At 33.0% G+C, this 15,158-nt stretch overlaps 1 protein-coding gene across 21 annotated transcripts in view; it reads right to left on the bottom strand.

Moving 5' to 3' along the window:
• Positions 1-11,564, bottom strand: part of LOC18448978 (DNA-directed RNA polymerases II, IV and V subunit 8B) — a 31,331-nt gene extending 19,767 nt beyond the window's left edge. For 10 of the 21 annotated variants that reach the window (XR_016047275.1, XM_088855432.1, XM_088855422.1 and 7 more), the window contains exon 1: positions 5,506-5,538. The gene's annotated coding sequence lies outside the window, so the exon portion shown is untranslated. Of the gene's footprint in view, positions 1-4,154; positions 5,539-11,351 lie in introns of those variants that run through there. The other 11 variants (XM_088855423.1, XM_088855420.1, XM_088855434.1 and 8 more) reach the window with 7 other exon arrangements.
• Positions 11,565-15,158: the final 3,594 nt, after the last annotated feature.

Raw genomic sequence — 15,158 nt, 5'->3', positions numbered from 1 at the left:
TGTCTCTCTAATTTTCTCTCATGACTAAGTTTTTGTTTATTTTCTTAAATTGTTGTACACGATCCTTGAGTTTATTGTTGGATTATCGATTTTACATATTTGGTATTGAGTATGTGATATTCGGTGATCAGTTGAATTGGAGTTTCGGGTATTTGGATCTTCAACAACATCACAAAAAGAAAAGTTCTCCCAAGCATTGTGTAGAGAGGCCTCACAAAATTATAATAAGTGGCATTCATGTTTTTTTATTGTGTAAAAGCACAAAGATAAACCAATCTTTACTCACCCATTCGATTCAATAAAAAACCCCCAAAAACACCATCAACAACATCAGAAAATGGGCCAAAAATCGATTAAATTTTTCCCATACTTGACAAGATTAATCGAGAGAAAGGGGGCTTCCGGCTCTACAAAAAATGGGCCAACAACGAAGCCCAAAATGATGCAGTGAAGATTGAGGTTTGGTTTAATGCCTTCTAAGCTTCACTTGGTTGTGATGGCAAGGCAAAAGAACAGAAGCTCGGTGATTTCTCCAACTATGACGGTCGAGAGAAAAGGGTATGAATCATTTCATCAGTCGGGGATGCATTTCTACATTAGAGTCCTCCAAGTTATAAAACAATGGATACAAATGGACGGTCTATCTAAAAACAGTAGAAACTAACGGTCTAAATATTTTCTTTATAAAACTATTATTTTAAAAATTGTAATTCTTTTTTGCCTCTAAATCAATTGTTTTTTACCATCAAGTGAACACACACTATGTGTGGTTTAAACAAATTTTAGATGGTTAAAATCTTAGATGTTTGGTAAAATTATCTAATTGGTTTTGTAATGTTTTAGTGCTTCTATCCTACCTCAAATGAAGCAATGTACCCTAAGTGTAGTTGCTAAAATAAAGATAAAATATTGTAGGGCCCTCTCCACTCCCTCCTTCAATCTTAGTTTAAACACAACCTTATTTTAGTAGGGCCCTAAGTGTAATTGTTAAAATACATCTGATGCGTTAATGATTTCATTCATGTTATCATACAAGTTACATAGATAAAGAACCAAATGTGGATAGGGACCTAGGAAGAAACAAATACATAAATGAAATCATTAACGCATCAGATGTATTTTAACTACACTTAGGGCCCTACTAAAATAAGGTTGTGTTTAAACTAAGATCGAAGGAGGAAGTGCGAAGGGCCCTACAGTATTTTATCTTTATTTTACCAACTAAAGTTAGGATAGATTGCTTCATTTGAGGTAGGATAGAAGCACTAAAACATTACAAAACCAATTAGATAATTTTACCAAACATCTAAGATTTTAACCATCTAAAATTTGTTTAAACCACACATAATATGTGTTCACTTGATGGTAAAAAACAATTGATTTAGAGGCAAAAAAGAATTACAATTTTTAAAATAATAGTTTTATAAAGAAAATATTTGGACCGTCAGTTTCTACTGTTTTTAGATAGACCGTCCATTTGTATCCATTGCTTTATAACTTGGGGGACTCAAATGTAGAAATGCATCCCCGACTGATGAAACGATTCATACCCTTCTCTCTCGACCGTCATAATTGGAGAAGTCACCGAGCTTCTGTTCTCCATTCTGCCTTGCCATCACAACCAAGTGAAGCTCAGAAGGCATTAAACCAAGCCTCAATCTTCACTGCATCATTTTGGACTTCATTGTTGGCCCATTTTTTGCAGAGCCGGAAGCCCCCTTTCTCTCCATTAATCTTGCTAGGTATGAGAAAAATTTACTCGATTTTTTGGCCCATTTTCTGCTTTTTGTCAGTGTTAGGGTTTTGATGTTGTTGATGGTGTTTTTGGGGGGTTTTTATTGAATCGAATGGGTGAGTAAAGATTCATTTATTTTTGTGCTTTTACACACTAAAAAAACATGGATGACACTTATTATAATTTTGTAAGGCCTCTCTACACAATGCTTGGGAGAACTTTTCTTTTTGTGATGTTGTTGAAGATCCGAATACCCGAAACTCCAATTCAACCGATCACCGAATATCACACACTCAATACCAAACATGTAAAATCGATAATCCAACAATAAGCTCAAGGATCGTGTGCAACAATTTAAGAAAATAAACTAGTGATGGAAAAACTTAGTCATGAGAGAAAATTAGAGTGACAAACTACAACACCAATTTTAATGTGGTTCACCAGGGCAAGTTGTAGTTGTCCAAATAAAGGTTGTGTTTAAACTAAGATGAGGACAAGGTTGTATTTAAATACACAACCTTAAAGTACATCTGATGCGTTAATGATTTCATTTATGCATTTGTTTCTTCCTAGATCCTTATCCACATTTGGTTCTCTATCTATGTAACTTGTATGATACCAGGCCGCAGCTGCAGCACATGTAGTTGCAACTACCAACATAAGCATGGTTAACATATCAAGTTCATCGTCCTCTTATGTTTCCATTTCATTAATGCAAACATTTTCCCCATGGTTGTTAGACATCTATCACTCATTAAACCACATTTTTAGACAATTCATTCTTAAAAGCTACATAGAACTTAAATAACTCGCAAGAAGATAAGAAACAAAGGTAAACATCAAATGGGAAACTTAACAATAAAGTACGAATAATAAAGAAGACATTATAATAAAATCCAAATGCATCCAAATTGGAACGGAGATGCACAATATTAATAACAGTCACAATAATAAGGCATTTCAGGTTTCAGTGTTATGTGTATGTGAAAAGGGGCCCTTGGGGTGGGGGGCACTAGCAGGAACTAAACAGAAGGGAGGTGGGGTGGGGTGGGGAGTCATTTTTCTTCTCACAAGAGTTAACAAGGCAATCCTTATGTAGTGAAGGGATACATTCCACAACAACTCATAGCATTTTGATTGAAACTATTGTTATTTACATCCAATTTTACAGCTATCCTTAAAAAAATCAGGAAATTAATCCAAATATACACCATGTCTCATGCAAATCATGAACATAATTCAATAGTTATGAAGCTTAAGAACCTTCTAAGAAGCTTAAGAACCTTCCAAGTGTTTGGACATTAAAGTTCAAAGCCAATGAGTTTGTGCGATACAAAGAGTATTTACTTTGAACCTCAACCAGTTACCCTAATCCCTGTAACACCATTATCATGGCAACCGCTCTGTAATTACCAAGTCTTAAGCAAAAATGAGATGAATAATGAAATTGACATTGACAAGCTTTTTTTCTTTCTTTTCTTTTTATTTTTATTTTTTTAAACGCAATGATGGGGCAGTATCTACTAACCTAGAGCTTAAGAAAATCAAACAAAATGGATCCTTACATTCTAACATTGATCAGGAACACAATAACTTATTTTGTGGCTCCTAAAACTATATTTTATCACATTGTCACTCATGCGTACAATCTGATCAGTCTTATATATCAGATCCATGAGCCCCTTGGACATGTCTCTGACATCTTACAACTTCAATTGGAAAGAAGGAAGTATTTTCTCAATAAACCTAAATATCTCTTCAATGAATTTAAAATTATTCTATCGTGTAAACAAAATTTCAGGACATGGATTGCCAACTGCGACTTATATTACTAACACAACTGACACAACCTTCAGTTTTCACGACACCAATGTATAAAGAACCAAATAAGTAAATATCATATGTTATAAGAAGTGCATCAGGAGATTAAGAAGATTCAGAATATAAAAAGGTGAGAACTTTCTAAAACACCTAGCTCTCTAAAGTAGGAAGCTTAGCTCTAGTATTATAGTATGCAAGGATGGATTTAAATCGAGTGGCAATAAAAATCAGCCACAGGGTCAATGGTTAACTAAAGGAAAATAGTTTCATGCGGGCTGGACCGTATTTCTACAGCATTTCTATAATATGTGGTCCAAAGGTATAAAGCATCCATCTTAAAGATGGATGCAAATGGGTGGTCCATCTAAAAACAATTGTAATTAACGGCCCAAATGTTATTATTTTTACTTTTTAATTTTTTAAATTTTTTTTTATTTTTTCATATTCATGATATCCATGTTAAAGATTATATATTCTCTAAAAATTAGGATCAAAATTATATTTAAAAAATATTTTTACTGTCAAGCCGGCATTTCTACAATATGTGGGCACATAGAAACCAAGTCCTTAACTAAATGACGGGGCTAAAAACTATAACCTTGATTATCATCATCACAATTATGTAAGGCCATCCCATGTTTCCTCCCTCAAAAAGAGAGAGAACGCCCAAACCATCAAATGGGAGGGAGTCCATCTTTTGTGTACTTGGGGCCAGTTCTCCCTACCACAAATAAAAAATCAAAAGAAGTAAACAAGTGAAAAAACTCAAACCAAGAATACTTAAAACGAAATCAGGTGAACCAGTTATCCAGTAGAATCCACTTCTGTACACTGAGGTAGGTTCTCAATCCTGCAGTTTTAGGCTCTTATCAGTGCAATACCATGTTCTAAAATACGTGAGATCATTCCTCATAAGAATAATGATATCTCATGCTTACTTTACTTGGAAAGAAAACATGAGAGACCTTGAAACATGAAGCTCCAAACAATTAAAAGAAGCAAAATATGATAGCTAAATAATTCACTCAAGGCACTAGGTTGATAGCCTCATCAAAGTCCTTTCTATCTCCTCTGTTCTCTGCTTTCCTAGCTTGGGTCTATCTCAATTTTTATTTCCATTATTACTGAATTTTGTCTTTCTAAAAATGGGTATTTCTCAATTCTTATCTACTATCAATGAAGGGATGAAAATCAATCAATCAAAATCTAGAGAGAAGGAAAAGGGGTTTTTCTCTCTGTCACTCAAACACAAATAAAAATCTAGAGAGAGAGTTACACATTTCTCTAACTTTGGTCTTTTCCAATTCTCATTTCCTTAAAACTATAAAGTATGAACCAATCTATAATAGAAAAACAGCAACATATGCGTCAAATATATTGAACCAAATCATCCAAAAACCGCAACATATGCTCAAAATATTGAATGAAATCATCAATGAAATTTGGGCAATATGACCTTATGATCTAATTCAAACAATAATCAATTACAATGTCAAGAAAACACAATCAAACGATGATCTAAATGAGGGCAAAAGGCATGGATCTAGAACTACTAAAATAGGGTATAAATTACAATTCAAAGGATAAGAAAATGCAATGAATCCCTAATTACAAACTTATTTGTATGCGTAGAGATTGAACAAACCTGTATATGTCCAAAAAATATACAAAGCCCTGTAAAAACTAAAAGCGAGATAAAAGTAAAACCCTACAGAATGACAGAGATGGGGCTTAGAGAGAGGGAGGCATCTGGTAAGAGAGAGAAGAGATTGTAGGCTTAGAGAGAGAGAGTTTGTGGTTGAGAGAAAGGGCTTAGAGAGAGCAGAGGCCGTGGCCTGGTTAGAGAGAAAATGGGAGGTAGAAGAGATTGTGGTTAGAGAGAGAATGGGAGTGAGAAGAGACTGTGGCATGTGAGAAGGCTTAGAGAGAGAAGGGCCACAAGAAGTTACCTGGTTAGAGAGAGAGAGCACGGGCTGCGGCGTGGAGTGGGCTAGAGAGAGAGAGGTTTTATAGTCATGAAATTAAAATGAGTGACGACGTGGAAAAGTGAGCGTGGAAATGCAAAAAAAAAATCAGGTTTTTTCTTTTTTTTTTGGGGAAAGTTTGTATAGAGCCTAGGCTCTAAACAATCAAATAAGAGCCTACCTCAAAAATTTCACTAGAAGAAGTTGTTTTGATGCTCAAACATCTTCAAATTGACCATCTCGACATCAAGATGTATGAACTTGAGAAAAAAATAGATTTTAATTTTTAGAAAAGCGGATCTTGTATTATATTTTTTGACCATTAATTTTTAAGTTATTCGAATTTTCATAGATATGTTCAATTTACACTATTTTTGAAGTTTTAAATTTTATAATTAAAGTTAAAATTATATTTTAAGGTTAATCAGAAATTTCTAATATTGAAACCACATTTCTTGACGCTATTTGAAGGTAGGTTCAAATTTGATTGTTTAGAGCCTCGGCTTTATACAAACTACAACCTCCTTTTTTTTCAAAGAAATGGGATCATGGAAAAGTAAGCCACATTTTTATGATTTTGGTTTTCCAGATTTTTTATTTTTTTTTTTCAAGAAAATGGGTTCATGGAAAAGTAAGCCACATTTCCATGATTTTGGTTTTCTAGATTTTTGATATCTTGGTCTTTAAATAATCCAGTGGATTTGGTTAGTATCCAAGATTTTATAAATCCATACTTCAAAATCCAAGTTTCCAAACAGGCCCTAAGTGTACCTGTTAAAATAAAGATAAGTTTACCAAAATATACCTTGCTTATCAACTATAATTCAAAACAGATGGGTAAAATATTAAAGAGCTCATCTCTTTGCAATTTGATAAATTTCCACTAAATAAATGGACGCATGTGTTCAAGGATTTTTAGTGGATATTGCGACAACCAAAAACCACTCTCACGCAAATCCCATGTTGATTGATATTAGAAGATATTAGAATCTAATAAAAATATTAAAATAATAATTCAAAAAAATATAAAAATATTAAAATACCTTCAAAATTTATCGAAGGTATTTTAGCCAATTTATATATTTCGAATTATTTTTTAAATATTTTTATTTGGTGCATCATGATGAATAACATCTACGTCCAAAATTTCAAGTGATTTAGATTTGTTGAAAAAACAATAAAAATTCAAATACGAAATAAAGTTGTGACAGTCAGATCGACCTATATTCAATCTGGGCCATTGGCTGATACTATAGCCATCTGTTCGTAGGCTGACACGACAAAGTTTAGACCTATATATACTATTGTTTGTATATTGACCTTTATTTTAGTAAATACGTTTTTGGTAAATGCTCTAATTAAAAAAATGTTTAATATTCAAAACAAGGGTATAGAAATGTCCAAAATTGTTAAGCACAGTAATAAATTACTTCAATCACTCTTTCATATATATAGAGGAAAATACCGAGATTAACCCACTAGCTCATATGATCTCAACGACCCAGCTTGAATCTGAGCCGATATAACGGTCACGACTCCTTTTCGTGTTTGAATTTTAATATTTTTTCTACAAATTCAAATAACTTGAAATTTTAGGCCTCCATTCTTCTCACCTAATAAAAATATTTAAAAATAATTTGTAAAAACCAAATTAACCAAAATACCTTCAAAACATTTCAGGCGTATTTTGGTCAAATTATTTATTGTGAATATTTTTTGATATTTTTATCAGATTATCATATTTTTGAATAATACATGCCTAAAATTTCAAGTTATTTGAATTTATATAAATAAAATAAAATTTAAATACAAAATGAGGACATGACCGTCAGATCGACCCAGATCCAATATGGGCCAATGGACTCATACAAACTCATATATTCATATGAAGTAGTCGGCTAATCTCAATATATATATATATATATATATATATATATATATATATATATATATATATATATATATATTGTTACAATGTCAACCAATGGCCTAGATTGAATCAAAACCGATTTGACGGTCACGACCTTATTTTGTATTTGAATTTTTTTTTTATTTTTTACAAATCAAAATCACTTGAAAATTTAAGAGTACATTATACTCATCAAAGTACGGCTAATAAAAATAATAATTCTTAAAATATAAATTGATCAAAATACCCCCGAAACATTTTGAGGGTATTTTGATCAATTTATATTTTCGAGTTTTGATATTTTTATTAGACTCTAATATTGTTTAAAAATACATACTTAAAATTTCAAATGCCCAGAATTTGTATTAAAAAAATAGAAATTCAATATGAAATAAAATTGTGCTTATTGGATTGAGCTCAAATTCAATCTGGACCGTTGGCTAATATTGAAGTTGTCAGCCCGCGAGCTAACAAGATATTTTCCCATATAGAAAATGTTGAGATTAACCTACTAGCTCATATGAACATATGTGTTGATATGAGTCCAAAGACTCGGATTGAATCTTGACCAATCTAATAATCACAACTTCATTTCGTATTTAAATTTTAGTTTTTCTCTATAGATTATTTTTAAAATATTTTTATTAGGTGTGCATTGATGAGAAGAATAGACGCCTTAAATTTCAAGTTATTTGGATTTGTAAAAAAAATTAAAATTAAAATCTGAAATAATGTTGTGACTGTCAGATCGGCCCAGATTCAATCTGCACCGTTGGGCTCATATGTTTATATGAGCTAGTGGACTAATCTCACAATTTTCCATATACATATATATAATTTTGGATGAGGCTTGTAAAAGCACTCTTTATACTATAGGAGTAAGACTCACTACTAAAATTTACTTGGAAATATAATTCCGATGTAAAAAATTTACGGTGGCTTGAAAATATATTTTTCCTTAATTATAAAATTTAAAATTTCAAAAAATGGTGCAAATCAAGCATATCGATCAACACGCGGAAATTTTGAAACTCTACAGTCTACATAAAATCTTTTTTAAGATGTGTCATTTCTAGGAGTTGAAATTCTTTTTCTTCATATCAGCGTATCTTGAGGTCGAGATGATTTATTAGAGGGTTCTCCAGCATCGAAACACTCTCATTGAGAGGATTTTTGAGGTGCAACTTACGTCAATAGTTTAAGGTTGCAATAAAAAACAACTCGCTCACATTTCTCTTTTCTTACCAATACCATAGGCTTCCTCGCTCACATTTTTCACTAATGAGCTATTAGAGAAGTGGATTTTTCTAAAATATCATCTTTTCCCTTAAAGAAGCTCATAAGGTTGAAAAAATAGTAGTACTCTCAACATTAAGGGCCTGTTAGATAATTGGAAACAAGTTCATAGAACTGTAAATTGGAAATTCTTAAGTTTTGTGAACTTAAGAAGTTCCTGGATTTTGTGTTGGATAACATCTATGGGAAGTTCAAAAGTTCTTGTATTTGATAACCTCCAGAGAAGTTAAGAAATTCTTGATTCTGTGTTTGATAACCTCCTAAGAAGTTAAAAAAGAACTGAGTATCTGTATTGAAAGACCGGTTTTCATCCCATTGGCAAGACTTACATTTTTTATATGCCTACCACTAACACCACATGATAAAAATGCATTTTGTTTTCCAAACCGGCCTATAGTCCTTACCATAATTTAATTAAGTTTAAACAATAACCCGTAATAGTTTAAACAATAACCTGTACAGGTCATTCACAATTCAAAAACTATACGTCATTCACAAGTCATGCACACAACATTTGTGTGCTCTCTCTCTCTCTCGGCAAGATATGTTGTGTGCTCCCTCTCTCTTGGCAAGATTATTCACAAACATATTTTTTCATAACAATAAGGTCATCATGCTATGTTACAACATTCTGATCATGTAATAGAAATTTGCTTCCAAATTACCCAGGATTTAACAAGAAAATCAATATGGAAAATGTTGTACATTCTTTCCAAGACTCAATTCCTCATTTGATAGCATGATGTATATCAGTTGAAGGTGAGGCAACCAATTGCAATATTCAAAGTTTAATTCTACTAAAGCTTTTCTAAATCTTCAAGCTCAAATGATTATAAAACAAGGTTCTATAGTTCTACAGAGTAGAAGGCCGCTATGAAGCAGGGTGGGTGTATCTCCATTCTCTTTTGTCCAAATAGAGAAATTCACATGGAGCCTAATATAGAAATGAAACAACCTTACCTTACTACGTACTATTGAAGATGACCATATGGCTCGAACATGAGCTCAAAGTGACTGAATGATTCTTATCAGTGATCAGCAACTATGAATTTTTTCTCCTACGGGGGGAGGGCCCTAACACTGCTTCCGCACACTCAAATATTGGATTATTTAGGCCATAGTATTGGATTATCTAGGCCATCAGATAGCTGAATAGAATCCCCATTCCTCTAGCCAATATCTAAATGGATCACACCTAATTGTCATCTGATCAAGTTTAGAGCATGCATTAACCAATACAAGTTTGAGAATATTTTCTATTCAAATATCCCTTAAACCCGGCATATAATTGTTTTATAAATTTATATTTTCTAAAAATCAGCTTCATGCAAAATGTCCTATATCATTTTGATGCATGAAATATCAGGTCATAACCACTTTTACCCATGTTATAAATCCGTCCAAAATGAGGTGTTAAAGAAAATAAATACTTTAATAGGATTGCTCACAGGCATGCATGGTGGTCTCTAAATCGAACTTGCAATAATATACAAAAGGCAAGATACTTTAGTCAGGGCAAGAACTTTTCAGCAAATATACCAGATATCTTATATGCATATTGAAATGTGAATTGGTTCTTGGCTATAGTAACAGATTCCATTATCAGTCATTCTTACCTATCATCTTTCATAAAGCTTTTTGTGTGGTGTTGATATTATGAAGAGAGGAAAATTAAAACGAGTGTAACTTTATGCATAAATAATAATAACATCGAAAAAAGGACTCCGCAGTATGGCCAAGAGAATGCATTTGCCAAATTTTGATTTGAGAAAAGGAAATGCAGATGAATTTTGGGTAATAAATAAAGGAGGAGAAAAACAATCACTGGACTAAGAAACCTTTGCAAAAACCAGATAAATACAACAATCACAAACCCGCTTTTTCAAAATCAGACTTGAAGAAGAGAATGGAGCAGATGAACAACAAAGTCAGTATATCAGTGAAAATTAACTCTCCCAATTCAATAAATAAGCAAAAATATACGCCATAATAATACGAAAATTCAAGCTCATATTATAACATTCACCCAGTAATCTAAATTTCAAACCTTTTTCGAGAAACGTGAAAAATAAAGCAAAAAACGAGAGAGAGGTGATTGTGATGAATAACCTCTCTTTTTTTTAATCTCAGAAACCTACATCTCTCTTCCCCATTCTTCCCCAAAAAACCATCCCTTTCTCTCTCTTCCCCTTTGCTTCCCTCTAAACCCTCTCTTTCTCTCTCTTCCTCCAACCCACCTTTCCCAAACTTCCAATAGTACTCCCAATACTTGAACCTCACCTCTCCATTTAAACCCCCATACTAACTCCTGTAAAAACCCATCAACTGCCTCATCTTTCCACACCTTTGCTCTAAGACTTCCCTTATAATTTGAATATAACATTCCTCATCTACAACTGAAAATTAAAGGGGAAAAAGTGTAGAGAGAGAAATAATCGAAAAACCAGGAGTCTCTCGTCTTGGCTTTAGCCAAAACAATCTATCTCTCAAAACAATCTCTCTCTTACGATTCTCTTTCTCTCTCTATAGGACAAACGATTCTCTCTCTCTGCCAAAACAGTCTGTCTCTGTAAATCAAAGAAAAACCCTATTTTCAATAATCAGGAAAGCAAAAACGTTGCATAACTTGTGTGAGAGTTGGCTGACGGAGAGCTGTCTGCGAACCCGAAAGAGAGCTCGAACCTGTGTGCGAACTGCGAGCTCGAAAGATAGCGGAGAGAGAGCTCGCACCTCTGTGAAGAGATGGCGGCCGAGGACTCCTTCTCTCTGGTCTGCGAAGTAGGGCCCGGGTTATCGGGCGGGGGTTAAAAAAAAAAGGTTCCAACTTTGAGTTCCATCCGTTGGGTTGGAAGTTTTGTTTTAAATAGTGAATCGGCGAGCTCCGTACGGATTTTTTTTTTTTTTTTATCTTGTGTGCAATCCATGATAGATTTTTTTGTAATACTTGATTGATTTTTTTATAATCCATGATCGAATTGTTTTTTTTTTTGTAATCCAAGATCGAATTTTTTGTTTTTTTCTTTTTTTTGTAACCCATGATATAATTTTTTGTAATCCATGATTGAATTTTTTGTAATCCATGATCGAAATGTTTGTTTTTTTTTCTTGTAATCCATGATCGAATTTTTTGTTTTTTGTTTTTTTTTTTGTAACCCATGATAGAATTTTTTGTAATCTGATAGAATTTTTTGTAATCCATGATCAAATGTTTTGTAATACATGATCGAAATGTTTGTTTTTTTTTTGTAATCTATGATCGAAATGTTTGTTTTTTTTTTTGTAATCCATGATCGAATTTTTTGTTTTTTGCTTTTTTTGTAACCCATGATAGAGTTTTTTGTAATCCATGATTGAATTTTTTGTAATCTTGATCGAATTGTTTTTTTCTTTTTTTGTAATCCACGATTAAATTTTTTGTTTTTTTTTGTTTGTTTTTTTTGTAATCCATGATAGAATTTTATGTAATCCATGATCGAATTTTTTGTAATCCATGATTGAATTTTTTGAAAATTTGTGATTTTTTTTTTTTAATCCATGATCGAATTTTTTTTTGTAATCCATGATAGAATTTTTTGAAAAATTGTGATTTTTTTTTTAAATCCATGATCGATTTTTTTGAAAATTTGTTTTTTTTTTTTTTTTAATCCATATTATTCAAAGAGAAAATGAGAGAGATGATGATTCTGAGGCCACCCTATCCCAGTCATATTATTCACATATCGAGTTCCAACAGCAACAGTGTAGGGATGAGCACGACAGTGCAGGTGAGCATGAAGGATGGACAATCTTCGGGGATTTTAGATTGAGAACACAACAAAACACTAACACTTAGGGATTTGGGAATAGTCAGACGCCTGCTAATATCGATGATTCGTTTTTAGATCGAATCAATGAATTGTTAAACGAATTCAATCAATGGCACCAACGTGACCAAGAAGAACAATAACGTCGTCTATCATTTTGTTTTTAGATCATATGTTACTAATTTTATGCTTTATTGTAGTCCATGTATGCTGATATACTTATTCCATGATAATTATATGTTTATCCTTTTGTGCGATGTAAATTAAATACTGAATGGCGGTTCATGCAGGGAAAAAACATATCAATATTCGCATATTCATTCAAAAACATGAAAATTCTTAATGGAGTACCCTCATTTCTTATTGAATTCCTAAAAAATAATATTTATAATGAATTTTAATAATTTTTTCGAATTTTTTTTAAGCTTTATTCTGACCGATTCACCCGATTTCCGATCCGGATCGCCGATTCGCCAATCCAGATCGGTTTTTTGGAAGCTCGATCCGGGTCACCGATCCTTTTTTTAAACCATTGGTTTTAAAGCAATGTTAGAACTTGGACATGGCGGTACTTCAAAATTTTCTTTTTTTTTTTCATTTTCTTCTTTATTTAGAATGTTTTGGATTATCCAAATGGATTTCATAAAAGAGAGAAGAATAAGTAGCTTTGGGAAGACAAGATCCAAAAGATGATAGAGTATGCTAGGAGAGAGAGAGGAGTGAGAATATTGGTTGAGTTAAGCATGATCGAGGTGGACAAAAGTGTTTCGGATTTTAGTTTTAGCAGGGTACATGAGAGAGAGTGATAAAATGTTATTTCTTCAAAGAAAGGTTAAAAAAACTCTTATACATTGTAATATGTTGTATTTAAAATAGGAAAAGGTTTTTTTATTTTCTCTACATCATATAAGATCTATGCTTCCCCTACCATCCATCCATCCAATTTTGATTAGAGCCACTCATCATTTGATCTTAGATCCGATGTCTCAAAGTATTTTATTTTTTGTTTTTTTATAAATAGAAAATTTAGTATGTGTCATCTTCTCATTAGGGTGCACCTATAAAAAATATTAAAAATAATTTTTCGATAAAATATGATGACTGAAATATCGTATTTTGATCATTTTATTTTATTGGAAATATTTTTTTATATTCTTCGATAGTACGAGTTTAAAAGAGGATTTGACTTAAAACTTTGGTGTCAAAATAGTTTATAAAAAAAAATAGAGTAGAGATGTGACATTGTGATTGGGGCAATCTTAGCCCTCCATTCAAAGTGGACGGTTGGATAAAAAGAAGAATATAAGTTTTATGTTGTAGGGAAAGCATAGAAAACTTGCCCTTTAAAATAAAAAAAATTATAGATAACCTACAGATTATACTTTTTAAGCATATGCCCCGCAATGACCCGAGATGAAACATGTCCCTCCTAGAGCTGGAGAGATGGATATTCTGTAAGCTTTTTTTTAGTAGTGCTATCTCGTCCACTCACGAAAAGGATCTGATAAGTGTTTCCTTTAGGAAAATAGTGATGTTTTTTTTACTGGATTGTTAAGAAATGCTTGGGCTAGATCCCTCTGTAGCTTTTCATTAGTTATTTTGTTAGCCTGGAGGCCAAACCTATTACACAAGATTGAAGCTAAAGCTAAGAGACCACGATAGGCGAAATCCATTCTGGAAGTAGAACACCTGCTTGGACAACAAACCTGTAAATAAGAAAAATGGGCAAATCCGTGTTTGTTATAGACTTTGAGGACCTTAATGCTGCCTACCCTTAAGGCGATCTCCCTCAAATAAAGTAGCAAAATTCTCATAGATTCTGTTGTTCAATCTGACTATTTTCATTCATAGATGGGGCGATTTCCCCCAAATAAAATGCCAAAATTCTCATCGATTCTGTCGTTCAAGCTTATTGTTTTCATTCATAGATGGGTACATTGGGTACAATCAAATAAAAATGGATTTGGCAGAGGTGGAATTGACTGCTTTCATAACGTAGGTGGGCATATATGTTAAGATTTGTGAGAGCGAACATGCCGGCATTGAAGAGAAGAGAACAAAGAAGAAGATAAAAGAGGTAACACAAGATTTACACGGTTCCAGCCGAAGCCTTACGTCCATGAATCCAAAGCCCAATTGACTACATCTTCATTATTTTGGATAAAAATTACATAAATATGTGCCTCTATATATAGAGGACAATTGGAGATAGACGTATATAGTAAGAGGCCTTATCACCAATAACCAATGTAATGACCAAGTAATTTGACTTGGTTTCTTCTTATCTTCAAGACTTCCCTTCAAGTAGGTGCACCGAGATTTGAAGCGAAGTGCCAAACTTGCCAAACTGAAACAGGAATTGGAGTCTTGAGACTAGAAGTTGCCAAAAAAACTTACACTGCTCTCACTGGCGTACTTGAATAATCTGCAAGAGTGAAGAGATGTGCGTGCTTGAATTGCCTGCAAGAGCGAAGAGATGTGATCCGGGGTACGTGATCACCAAACTTTGTCTAAAAACCACTAAAAGTGCTACAAAGGTGCAATGAAGACAACTCTACGACAAAGTGGCAATGAACACTGAAGATTGGTGAAAACTTCACCTTGAAAAATACGCTAATCATGAATGTGCT

Source organism: Amborella trichopoda, chromosome 13, assembly GCF_054954075.1.
Source record: "Amborella trichopoda isolate Santa Cruz 75 chromosome 13, AtrichopodaSantaCruz75HAP2 v2.0, whole genome shotgun sequence".
Classification (NCBI taxonomy): Eukaryota; Viridiplantae; Streptophyta; class Magnoliopsida; order Amborellales; family Amborellaceae; genus Amborella; species Amborella trichopoda.
This window is presented reverse-complemented; position numbering and strand designations above follow the sequence as displayed.